The sequence below is a fragment of the Nicotiana tomentosiformis genome, chromosome 2, assembly GCF_000390325.3.
Source record: "Nicotiana tomentosiformis chromosome 2, ASM39032v3, whole genome shotgun sequence".
Classification (NCBI taxonomy): domain Eukaryota; kingdom Viridiplantae; phylum Streptophyta; class Magnoliopsida; order Solanales; family Solanaceae; genus Nicotiana; species Nicotiana tomentosiformis.
The window spans coordinates 104,611,502-104,625,273 of record NC_090813.1 but is presented as its reverse complement, the minus strand read 5'-3'; the positions used below and the strand labels follow the sequence as shown (position 1 = coordinate 104,625,273).

The 13,772-nt window shown below is 43.7% G+C and overlaps 1 long non-coding RNA gene across 1 annotated transcript; it reads left to right on the top strand.

Moving 5' to 3' along the window:
• The first annotated feature begins 6,287 nt into the window (after positions 1–6,287).
• Positions 6,288–11,375, top strand: LOC138905159 (uncharacterized). Its single transcript, XR_011413518.1, has 2 exons — positions 6,288–6,439; positions 11,166–11,375. It is a non-coding gene; the product is annotated as an uncharacterized lncRNA (long non-coding RNA).
• Positions 11,376–13,772: the final 2,397 nt, after the last annotated feature.

Sequence of the window (13,772 nt, the reverse complement as noted above, 5' to 3'; positions counted from 1 at the left end):
GGGGTCCGGGATTCCCCGGACCACTTTGAAGGTGTGGGTATAGCACACGAAAATATGAAAATCGGGCGGAATTCTAGGTTTTTGGCCGAAAAATGCAAAAAATGAGGAACGATCATCGCGGGGCCGTGACTATGGTTCCTTAGGTCGTATTTGATGGCCCGGAAAATTTTTAGACGATCGGGGTCCGGGGTTCCCGGGACCACTTGGAAGGCGTGGGTATAGCACACGAAAATATGGGAAACAGGCGGAATTCTATTGTTTTGGATGAAAAATGCAAAAAATGAAGAACAATCATGACGGGAAAGTGACTATCGTTCCTTAGGTCTGATTTGATTGCCCGAAAGATTTTTAGGTGCTCCGAGCCTTCGGGGCCTGGGACCACTCTGAAGGCGTGGGCTATAGCACACGAAAATATGGGATTCGCGCGGAATTCTAGCTTTTTGGCCGAAAAACGCAAACATGAGGAACGATCATGGCGGGGCGGTGACTATGGTTCCGTAGGTCTTATTTGAAGGCCCGTAAAAATTTTAGGCGACCGGGGTCCGGGGGGCGTGGGATCACTCGGAAGGCGTGGGCTATAGCACACGAAAATATGGGAATCGGGCGAAGTTCTAGGTTTTTGGCCGAAAAACGCAAAAAATGAGGAACGATCATGGCGGGGCGGTGACTATGGTTCCTTAGGTCGTATTTGATTGCCTGGAAAAATTTTAGGCAATCGGGGTCCGGGAGTCCTGGGACCACTCGGAAGGCGTGGGCAATAGCACACGAAAATATGGGAATCGCGCGGAATTCTAGTTTTTTGTCGAAAAACGCAAAACATGAGGAACGATCATGGCGGGGCAGTGACTATGGTTCCTTAGGTCGTATTTGATGGCCTAGAAAATTATTAGGCGATCGGGGTCCTGGATTCCCGGGACCACTTGGAAGGCGTGGGTATAGCACACGAAAATATGAAAATCGGGCGGAATTCTAGGTTTTTGGCCGAAAAACGCAAAAAATGAGGAACGATCATCGCGGGGCGGTGACTATAGCTCCTTAGGTCGTATTTGATGGCCCGAAAATTTTTTAGACGATCGGGGTCCGGGGTTCCCGGGACCACTTGGAAGGCGTGGGTATAGCACACGAAAATATGGAAAACGGGCGGAATTCTAGTGTTTTGGACGCAAAATGCAAAAAATGAAGAACAACCATGGCGGGAAGGTGACTATGGTTCCTTAGGTCTGATTTGATTGCCCAAAAGATTTTTAGGTGCTCCGAGTCTGCGGGGCCTGGCCCACTCGGAAGGCGTGGGCTATAGCACACGAAAATATGGGAATCGGGCGGAATTCTAGGTTTTTGGCCAAAAAAACCAAAAGTGAGGAACGATCATGGCGGGACGGTGACTATTGTTCCTTAGGTCATATTTGATGGCCCGAAAAGTTTTTAGGCGATCGGGGTCCGGGGGGCCTGGGACCACTCGGAAGGCGTGGGATATAGCACACGAAAATATGGGAATCGCGCGGAATTCTAGTTTTTAGGCCGAAAAATGCAAAAAATGAGGAACTATCATTGTGGGGCTGTGACTATGGTTCTTTAGGTCGTATTTGATCGCCCGAAAAAATTTTAGGCGATCGGGGTCCGTGGTTCCCGGGACCACTTGGAAGGCGTGGATATAGCACACGAAAATATGGGAATCGGGCGGAATTCTAGTTTTTTGGCCGAAAAATGCAAAAACTTAGGAACGATCATGGCAGGGCGGTGACCATGGTTCCGTAGGTTTTATTTGAAGGCCCAGAAAAATTTTAGGCGACCGGGGTCCGGGGGGCCTGGGACCACTCGGAAGGCGTGGGCTATAGCACACGAAAATATGGAAATCGGGCGGATTTCAAGGTTTTTGGCCGAAAAACGCAAAAAAAGAGGAACGATCATCACGGGGCGGTGACTATGGTTCCTTAGGTCGTATTTGATGGCCCGGAAAAATTTTAGGCGATCGGGGTCCGGGGGTCCTGGGACCACTTGGAAAGCGTGGGTATAGCACACGAAAATATGGGAAACGGGCGGAATTCTAGTGTTTTGGACGAAAAATGCAAACAATGAAGAACAATCATGGCGGGAAGGTGACTATGGTTCCTTAGGTCTGATTTGATTGCCCGAAAGATTTTTAGGTTCTCCGAGTCTGCGGGGCCTGGGTCACTCGGAAGGCGTGGGCTATAGCACACGAAAATATGGGAATCGGGCGGAATTCTAGGTTTTTGGCCAAAAAACCCAAAAGTGAGGAACGATTATGGCGGGGCGGTGACTATTGTTCCTTAGGTTGTATTTGATGGCCCGAAAAATTTTTAGGCGATCGGGGTCCGGGGGCCTGGGACCACTCGGAAGGCGTGGGATATAGCACACGAAAATATGGGAATCGCGCGGAATTGTAGTTTTTTGGCCGAAAAATGCAAAAAATGAGGAACTATCATTGTGGGGCTGTGACTATGGTTCTTTAGGTCGTATTTGATCGCCCGGAAAATTTTTAGGCGATCGGGGTCCGTGGTTCCCGGGACCACTTGGAAGGCGTGGATATAGCACACGAAAATATGGAAATCGGGCGGAATTTTAGTTTTTTGGCCGAAAAAGGCAAAAACTTAGGAACGATCATGGCAGGGCGGTGACTATGGTTCCTTAGGTTTTATTTGAAGGCCCGAAAAAATTTTAGGCGACCGGGGTCCGGGGGGCCTGGGACCACTCGGAAGGCGTGGGCTATAGCACACGAAATTGCGGGAATCGCGCAAAATTCTATTTTTTTGGCCGAAAAATGCAAAAAATGAGGAACGATCATGGTGGGATAGTGAATATGGTTCCTTAGGTCGTATTTGAAGGCCCAGAAAAATTTTCGGCGATCGGGGTACGGGGTTCCCGGGACCACTTGGAAGGCGTGGGTATAGCACACGAAAATATGGAAATCGGGCAAAATTCTAGGTTTTTGGCCGAAAAACGCAAAAAATGAGGAACGATCATCACGGGGCGGTGACTATGGTTCCTTAGGTCGTATTTGATGGCCCGGAAAAATTTTAGGAGATCGGGGTCCGGGGGTCCTGGGACCACTTTGAAGGCGTGGGTATAGCACACGAAAATATGGGAAACGGGCGAAATTCTAGTGTTTTGGACGAAAAATGCAAAAAATGAAGAACAATCATGGCGGGAAGGTGACTATGGTTCCTTAGGTCTGATTTGATTGCCCGAAAGATTTTTAGGTTCTCCGAGTCTGCGGGGCCTGGGTCACTCGGAAGGCGTGGGCTATAGCACACGAAAATATGGGAATCGGGCGGAATTCTAGGTTTTTGGCCAAAAAACCCAAAAGTGAGGAACGATTATGGCGGGGCGGTGACTATTGTTCCTTAGGTCGTATTTGATGGCCCGAAAAATTTTTAGGCGATCGGGGTCCGGGGGGCCTGGGACCACTCGGAAGGCGTGGGATATAGCACACGAAAATATGGGAATCGCGCGGAATTCTAGTTTTTTGGCCGAAAAATGCAAAAAATGAGGAACTATCATTGTGGGGCTGTGACTATGGTTCTTTAGGTCGTATTTGATCGCCCGGAAAAATTTTAGGCGATCGGGGTCCGTGGTTCCCGGGACCACTTGGAAGGCGTGGATATAGCACACGAAAATATGAAAATCGGGCGGAATTTTAGTTTTTTGGCCGAAAAAGGCAAAAACTTAGGAACGATCATGGCAGGGCGGTGACTATGGTTCCTTAGGTTTTATTTGAAGGCCCGGAAAAATTTTAGGCGACCGGGGTCCGGGGGGCCTGGGACCACTCGGAAGACGTGGGCTATAGCACACGAAATTGCGGGAATCGCGCAAAATTCTATTTTTTTGGCCGAAAAATGCAAAAAATGAGGAACGATCATGGTGGGATAGTGAATATGGTTCCTTAGGTCGTATTTGAAGGCCCAGAAAATTTTTAGGCGATCGGGGTCCGGGGTTCCCGGGACCACTTGGAAGGCGTGGGTATAGCCACGGAAATATGGAAATCGGGCGAAATTCTAGGTTTTTGGCCGAAAAACGCAAAAAATGAGGAACGATCATCGCGGGGCGGTGACTATGGTTCCTTAGGTCATATTTGATGGCCCGGAAAATTTTTAGACGATCGGGGTCCGGGGTTCCCGGGACCACTTGGAAGCCAGGGTATAGCACACGAAAATATGAGAAACGGGCAGAATTCTAGTGTTTTGGACGAAAAATGCAAAAAATGAAGAACAATCATGGCGGGAAGGTGACTATGGTTCCTTAGGTCTGATTTGATTGCCCGAAAGATTTTTAGGTGCTCCGAGTCTGCGGGGCCTGGCCCACTCGGAAGGCGTGGGCTATAGTACACGAAAATATGGGAATCGGGCGGAATTCTAGGTTTTTGGCCAAAAAACCCAAAAGTGAGGAACGATCATGGCGGGGCGGTTACTATTGTTCCTTAGGTCGTATTTGATGGCCCGAAAATTTTTTAGGCGATCGGGGTCCTGGGGGCCTGGGACCACTCGGAAGGCGTGGGATATAGCACACGAAAATATGGGAATCGCGCGGAATTCTAGTTTTTTGGCCGAAAAATGCAAAAAATTAGGAACTATCATTGTAGGGCTGTGACTATGGTTCTTTAGGTCGTATTTGATCGCCCGGAAAATTTTTAGGTGATCGGGGTCCGTGGTTCCCGGGACCACTTGGAAGGCGTGGATATAGCACACGAAAATATGGGAATCTGGCGGAATTCTAGTTTTTTGGCCGAAAAATGCAAAAACTTAGGAACGATCATGGCAGGGCGGTGAATATGGTTCCGTAGGTTTTATTTAAAGGCCCGGAAAAATTTTAGGCGACCGGGGTCCGGGGGGCCTGGGACCACTCGGAAGGCGTGGGCTATAGCACACGAAAATATGGGAATCGGACAGAGTTCTAGGTTTTTGGGCGAAAAACGCAAAAAATGAGGAACGATCATGGCGGGGCGGTGACTATGGTTCCTTAGGTCGTATTTGATTGCCCGGAAAAATTTTAGGCAATCGGGGTCCGGGAGTCCTGGGACCACTCGGAAGGCGTGGGCTATAGCACACGAAAATATGGGAATCGCGCGGAATTCTAGTTTTTTGGCCGAAAAACGCAAATCATGAGGAACGATCATGGCGGGGCAGTGACTATGGTTCCTTAGGTCGTATTTGATGGCCTAGAAAAATTTTAGGCGATCGGGGTCTGGGATTCCCGGGACCACTTGGAAGGCGTGGGTATAGCACACGAAAATATGGAAATCGGGCGGAATTCTAGGTTTTTGGCCGAAAAACGCAAAAAATGAGGAACGATCATGGCGGGGAGGAGACTATGGTTCCTTAGGTCGTATTTGATGGCCCGAAAAAGTTTTAGGTAATCGAGGTCCGGGGGTCCTGGGACCACTCGGAAGGAGTGGGTATAGCACACGAAAATATGGAAATCGAGGAATTCTGGGTTTTTGGCTGAAAAATGCAAACAATGAGGAACGATTATGGTGGGGCAGTGAATATGGTTCCTTAGGTCGTATTTGAAGGCCCAGAAAAATTTTAGGCGATCGGGGTCCGGGGTTCCCGGGACCACTTGGAAGGCGTGGGTATAGCTCACGAAAATATGAAAATCGGGCGGAATTCTAGCTTTTTGGCCGAAAAACGCAAAAAATGAGGAACGAACATCGCGGGGCGGTGACTATGGTTCCTTAGGTCGTATTTGATGGCCCGGAAAATTTTTAGACGATCGGGGTCCGGGGTTCCCGGGACCACTTAGAAGGCGTGGGTATAGCACACGAAAATATGGGAAACGGGCGGAATTCTAGTGTTTTGGACGAAAAATGCAAAAAATGAAGAACAATCATGGCGGGAAGGTGACTATGGTTCCTTAGGTCTGATTTGATCGCCCGACATATTTTTAGGTGCTCCGAGTCTGCGGGGCCTGGCCCACTCGGAAGGCGTGGGCTATAGCACACGAAAATATGGGAATCGGGCAGAATTCTAGGTTTTTGGCCAAAAAACCCAAAAGTGAGGAACGATCATGGCGGGGCGGTGACTATTGTTCCTTAGGTCGTATTTGATGGCCCGTAAAAAATTTAGGCGATCGGGGTCCGGGGTGCCTGGGACCACTCGGAAGGCGTGGGATTTAGCACACGAAAATATGGGAATCGCGTGGAATTCTAGTTTTTTGGCCGAAAATGCATAAAATGAGGAACTATCATTGTGGGGCTGTGACTATGGTTCTTTAGGTCATATTTGATCGCTGATGTTGGGCATATTTCGATATGTGTTGATGTTACTTTACCCATGTTTTAACCGCTTTTTGATGCTATTTGATCTTTAAAATGCCCAACATGGTTTAATTATTGGTTTTATGACTAATTGAGTTGTGTGTGATGAATTAGGGTGTTTGGAGTATAAAAATATGAAGAAAAGGTGCTCTAGATAGAGGAAGAGGGGTTGGATTTCGTGCACCCTTAGCAGTGAAGTCGGCCCATAGCATCCGCCATAGCATCCGCACCTGGGCAAAGCTGAGAAGGAGGAACAAAGGGTGGATGCGACGCATCCACCCTAGCATGCGAAGCTGAGAAGTGGAGGACGAGGTGGATGCGACGCATCCACCCCAGCATCAATCCCTGAAGCCGAATTGGACTAGGAATAGGAGAGCTTTGGCCCACGACTTTTGTACGCAATATATAAGCTAAAAACGCCTCTTTTAGGTTATCTAACATATTGGGGAGAGGGAAAAAGCCACGAAAAAGCTGTGGAGGCTGGAATTCATCAAGTTTCATCTTTCTCCCACCAAACTTAGTAATTTTTATGTTTCTTTGTATGATTTGTTGTTTGGCTACCATGTCTATATGGAGCTAAACTTCACGTTCTAGGGTTGTGGTTCTTTCATGACTATTGTTATTCGGATATTGATTTTGACTTCTTGATTTATCATATTAGTTTATTTATTCAATCTTGCACTTAATTATTTAATTGCTTGATCACCAATTGAATATTATCTACGAATCTAGAATTGAACTCGAAAGTGGGAATTCTATATTGCATATAGGATTGAGTAGGGCAAGTTCTTGAACTCGGGCATCGGGGAACGGATTCGTGGTTAGGATAGACATATACCTAATTGTCTTGCTTGGTTGATTTACAGGAATTATAAATGCGTTCTTGTTGATTCTAACTCCATAGACATATAGGCGTTAGGTTAGCTTGAATAGGCGAGTAAGAACTCGACAGATTCTTATGAGCATTAACCCCTGTCAACCAATAAGCTAGATAAATTAGTCGGTCAATTCAATTGAAGAATACAATAGGATTGTTAGATAGCCCATAACCCTAGATCGTTTTCATTACATTGATATCATTAAAATCTGCTCTTTCTCTGTTCAAAGTTTATTATTTATATTTTTCTTATTTAATTAGTTAGAATAAAATATTTTTAGATTTAATTCTTGTTTAGATAATTAGGATAGTCTAATTTAGTTAATAGCTAATCATAAGTCCTCGTGGGTTCGACATCCGACTTTTAGTCACTTTATTACTTGACGACCGCGTATACTTGCGTGAGTGTGTTTGGTCGCAACAAGTTTTTGGCGCCGTTGCCGGGGACTTAGAAATTTGCTATTTTTCTAGATTAGACATTTTTTTTATTATTTTATTTTAGTTAGTATTTTTTATTTATTTTAGCATGGCATCTTGGAATAAAAATTATTCGAATGATGGTTATTCTTATTTTGATGATCCTTGTCCATATTGTGGAGGACCCCACTGGTGGAAAAATTGTCAGAATGTTCCCAGGAGCGAGTTGTGCGCACAATCTCAATCCTTTGAGTGGAATATTTGTAATATGTGTGGTGGTCAAGATGGCCATTGGGATGGTTGTCCTAATTTTGTTCATCCTTCTCTGAGCCCTTATTATGATCTTTCTAATGATATTTCTGAGTTTGATAGGGGCAATGAAGTGCAGGATATGGAGCCTGATGCATATATTAGGGATATTCTGAGGCAAGTAGCAGAGCAACAGGATGAACTCAAAAAAGATATGAAAAGAATGAGGGCAGCAATCACAAGAATGAAGGCCAATATGGAAGAATTGAATGAAGAGAGCGAGTACCAGCAAGAGAAAATTTTTGAAAAAGAGGAGATTTTGAGCCAAACTTGGCTGGCAGAACAGGCTGAAAAGTTAGAAATATATGAAGCTCAACATGAGGAACTTACTGATGGGATGAGACACTTTATAGAGGGAAGATCTAAACTGGGACAAGGGATCTATAAATTTGTCACTACTATTCACGACTTGCAAGATAAATTAAATGCAAAGGTTGTTGCGTCTATCGCCCAACAAAATAGTAATGAGTTGTCAGAAGCTGAAAATGAGCTTATACGCCAAATTGAGGAGCTAAAAGTGGAGAGCCAATCATTCGAGCATATTTCTGTTGATGATGCCCATGTTGAGAAAAGTACACTAGAGCCATGCGAGGTAGCAGATAATGTTATATTTGAAGACTCTAATGTGTGCACATATGAGGATATAAATAGTAATACAATTCTAAAGTTGGGGCATGTTGGTCCTCATTCTAAACATTTTTCGACATTGTATTTGGATGATGACATGGAAATCGAGTCATCTAAGCCTTTGGAGGAGTCAATGGAAGAGGAACATGATGCCTATATTTTTGAATTTGTCATGCCAAAAAGCAAAAAATACATTCCTCATCTAAAGGCCGAGAAGTGTAGAGTGAAAAATTTATTACTTGGCCTGGTTATCTTTGTAGCCCCACCACTGGAGCATAGCCGCAAACTGGATGCCATGTTAGGGGCTCAATTCATAAGTTCGAGGTGGAGGCAAAAAGTGGTTCACGTCGTGCCGCTACGTTAAATCAGGCGCTTGTTGGGAGGCAACCCAGCGTTACTGCTTTCTTTTATTTTTGTTTACTTTTTATTTTATTTTATTTTTATTATTTTGTAGTATTTATTTTTGTTTTGTAGGATTATGAGCATAGGAAGCAAAGCCATTAGAAGAGTGCAAAAGCGAGCTAGATGGTGAGGACTAAGTGTGGGGTGCCCACACAAAGGACGATGCCTGGGGGAAGTCTGAGTACCTCGTGAGCCGCTATTGCTTCGGCCTTTGGCCTACCAGGGAGTCTCGTTTACCCTCTTATTATTTATAATGTGCATTGAGGACATTGCAAAATTTTAAGTGTGGGGTGAGGAGATCGTTTGGATGAGTTTCTGTGCTATTTTAGCTTAGTTGTAGTACTCATTCTTAAGTGTAGTAGCTTTTGTGAAAAAAAAAAGAAAAAAAGAAATTAAAAAAAAAAAACGAAAAAGTAGAAAAATTGGACTTTTCCCGACGATTGATCTCCTAGACAGTTTTCTTGAGGGATTAAAGTCTAAACAAAAATTCAAAATATGTCTTTTAGCTTTCTTTAGGTAGTAATAATCCCCTGTGGTTTTTCTTTGTGCCTCGGTTCTTTTCCATGGGATGTAGTTTGAACCGGGTAGTTTTTTTCTTTCCGAGTAGATTAGGAATTTAGGGAATAAAAGGAGCAAGAATGATGAACCTAGGCGCCCTTGACTTGTTTGATAGTAACATATTTATGCTTTGGCATGTGTAGTATCTTCTGTATGATTTGAATTTATTGATGATGCCTTGTTAAATTGGATAGCATGTTTTGTGGCGCCTATGTCTCGTTTACATGACTTATGTTCACCTTGTGTTTATACTTAATATCTCGTGGCTCCGTGAATACTTGCATTGCTTGAGAGTCGGAATGTGATCGTCCTTAGTGAGTCATGTGCCATGTGTGGTGAGATTTTTGTGTAGTCCATGTATTGTACTTGTGTCTAGAACTTGCCCGGTATGTGAGTTGAAGCGAAATTTTAGGTGATGCTCGGTTTGAAAAATGATTTTAGGCTTTCTTTGATCTTTTTGAGCTTATTGCTTATCACAAATAAAATCTATCCCTAGTTAACCCTTTTGAGCCTGTAGACCTTTTATTTGGTACCCACATTACAAGCCTATACCCTTTTTATTCTTAATTGACATTGTTTTGATCCTTTTACCTCTTAAAGCACTTTAATTGTTAGATGAGCGCTAAAAGAAGTAAGAAGGGACTAAGTGTGGGGTGACTTTTGAGTGGAACCAATGAAAGAAAGAAGGGTGCACTTATTTTGTAAAATAATACACCACTAGCGAAATTGAAAGAAAAAAAAAAGAAGAGAAAAATCTGAAGAAAAAAAAAGAAGGAAAAATATAGATGAATAAATTGTTGTCTTGTTCTTGCTAGTGGGTATGAATTAAAGTAGTGCTTAAAGAAAGAGGAAATATTGTTGGGGTGATATTATTTGTGAAATTGAAGTGGTGTTGAAGAATTTGCGCTTAAGTTATTTGTGATGTATTAAAGTGCTTAGGAGGGTGAGTCACTATTCCTAAAATATATCCTACCTTTTCCTTTGCCCACATTACAACCATGAAAAAGTCCTAATTGATTTTAGATCGAGCGAGCTTACATTAGTAGAGATTTACATTAAGGGCAAGCCTATGGTACCAATTGCATGCATGTGACTTCTCTGTGAGAGTGAGCGATTTTCTTTGATATATGTGAGTCATTAAAATATATTTGATCATGAGATTCGAATGTGTGGATTGAACTCGCTCTCTTGTTCTTGTTGTGAGGGCACATGGTTTCACTAGGGATAGGTAACGTTATTAGACTTCTCTATGATGTTGGGTGTTCAAGCCATGAGTGCATTGTGACATTGAGTCGGTTTTTGAGGTTAGGATTGTTGTGAGCATGTTGTCTTTGTTCGAATATGTTTAAAGAAGGGCATAAGAAAAGGTAAGTGTGTTGATGCATAGTCTAGAGCCTAATTGTAGCAAATAACCATGGTCATAGATGTAGTGTGCTTTGAATGATGAGAGCTTAATTTTATTTTATTTACTATAGTGATGGTTTGTTCGAGGACGAACAAAGGTTTAAGTGTGGGGTGGTGATGTTGGGCATATTTCGATATGTGTTGATGTTACTTTACCCATGTTTTAACCACTTTTTGATGCTATTTGATCTTTAAAATGCCCAACATGGTTTAATTATTGGTTTTATGACTAATTGAGTTGTGTGTGATAAATTAGGGTGTTTGGAGTATAAAAATATGAAGAAAAGGTGCTCTAGATAGAGGAAGAGGGGTTGGATTTCGTGCACCCTTAGCAGTGAAGTCGGCCCATAGCATCCGCCATAGCATCCGCACCTGGGCAAAGCTGAGAAGGAGGAACAAAGGGTGGATGCGACGCATCCACCCTAGCATGCGAAGCTGAGAAGTGGAGGACGAGGTGGATGCGACGCATCCACCCCAGCATCAATCCCTGAAGCTGATTTGGATTAGAAATAGGAGAACTTTGGCCCACGACTTTGGTACGCAATATATAAGCCAAAAATGCCTCTTTTAGGTCATCTAACATATTGGGAAGGGGGAAAAAAGCCACGAAAAAGCTGTGGAGGCCGGAATTCATCAAGTTCCATCTTTCTCCCACCAAACTTAGTAATTTTTATGTTTCTTTGTATGATTTGTTGTTTGGCTACCATGTCTATATGGAGCTAAACTTCACATTCTAGGGTTGTGGTTCTTTCATGACTATTGTTATTCGGATATTGATTTTGACTTCTTGATTTATCATATTAGTTTATTTATTCAATCTTGCACTTAATTATTTAATTGCTTGATCACCAATTGAATATTATCTACGAATCTAGAATTGAACTCGAAAGTGGGAATTCTATATTGCATATAGGATTGAGTAGGGCAAGTTCTTGAACTCGGGCATCGGGGAACGGATTCGTGGTTAGGATAGACATATACCTAATTGCCTTGCTTGGTTGATTTACAGGAATTATAAATGCGTTCTTGTTGATTCTAACTCCATAGACATATAGGCGTTAGGTTAGCTTGAATAGGCGAGTAAGAACTCGACAGATTCTTATGAGCATTAACCCCTGTCAACCAATAAGCTAGATAAATTAGTCGGTCAATTCAATTGAAGAATACAATAGGATTGTTAGATAGCCCATAACCCTAGATCGTTTTCATTACATTGATATCATTAAAATCTGCTCTTTCTCTGTTCAAAGTTTATTATTTATATTTTTCTTATTTAATTAGTTAGAATAAAATATTTTTAGATTTAATTCTTGTTTAGATAATTAGGATAGTCTAATTTAGTTAATAGCTAATCATAAGTCCTCGTGGGTTCGACATCCGACTTTTAGTCACTTTATTACTTGATGATCGCGTATACTTGCGTGAGTGTGTTTGGTCGCAACAAGTTTTTGGCGCCCGGAAAAATTTTAGGCGATCGGGGTCCGTGGTTCCCGTGACCACTTGGAAGGCGTGGATATAGCACACGAAAATATGGAAATCGGGCGGAATTCTAGGTTTTTGGCCGAAAAAGGCAAAAAATGAGGAATGATCATCGCGGGGCGGTGACTATGGTTCCTTAGGTCGTATTTGATGGCCCGAAAAAGTTTTAGGCGATCGGGGTCCGGGGGTCCTGGGACCACTCGCAAGGCGTGGGCTATAGCACACGAAAATATGGGAATCGCGCGGAATTCTAGTTTTTTGGCCAAAAAACGCAAAACATGAGGAACGATTATGGCGAGGCAGTGACTATGGTTCCTTAGGTTGTATTTGATGGCCTAGAAAAATTTTAGGCGATCGGGGTCCGGGATTCCCGGGACCACTTGGAAGGCGTGGGTATAGCACACGAAAATATGGAAATCGGGCGGACTTCTAGGTTTTTTGTAGAAAAATACAAAAAATGAGGAACAATCATGGCGGGGCGGTGACTATGGTTCCTTAGGTCGTATTTGATGGCCCGGAAAACTTTTAGGTAATCGAGGTCCGGGGGTCCTGGGACCACTCGGAAGGAGTAGGTATAGCACACGAAAATATGGAAATCGAGGAATTCTGGGTTTTTGGCCGAAAAATGCAAAAAAGTAGGAACGATCATCGCGGGGCAGTGAATATGGTTCCTTAGGTCTTATATGATGGCCCGGAAATTTTTAGACGATCGGGGTCCGGGGTTCACGGGACCACTTGGAAGGCGTGGGTATAGCACACGAAAATATGGGAAAAGGGCGGAATTCTAGTGTTTTGGACGAAAAATGCAAAAAATGAAGAACAATCATGGCGGGAAGGTGACTATGGTTCCTTAGGTCTGATTTGATTGCCCGAAAGATTTTTAGGTGCTCCATGTCTGCGGGGCCTGGCCCACTCGGAAGGCGTGGGCTATAGCACACGAAAATATGGGAATGGGCGGAATTCTAGGTTTTTGGCCAAAAAACCCAAAAGTGAGGAACGATCATGGCGGGGCGGTGACTATTGTTCCTTAGGTCGTATTTGATGGCCTGGAAAAATTTTAGGCGATCGGGGTCCGGGGCGCATGGGACCACTCGGAAGGCGTGGGATATAGCACACGAAAATATGGGAATCGCGCGAAATTCTAGTTTTTTGGCCGAAAAATGCAAAAAATGAGGAACTATCATTGTGGGGCTGTGACTATGGTTCTTTAGGTCGTATTTGATCGCCCAGAAAAATTTTGGGCGATCGGGGTCCGTGGTTCCCGGGACCACTTGGAAGGCGTGGATATAGCACATGAAAATATGGGAATCGGGCGGAATTCTAGTTTTTTGGCCGAAAAATGCAAAAACTTAGGAACGATCATGGCAGGGCGGTGACTATGGTTCCGTAGGTTTTATTTGAAGGCCCAAAAAAATTTTAGGCGACCGG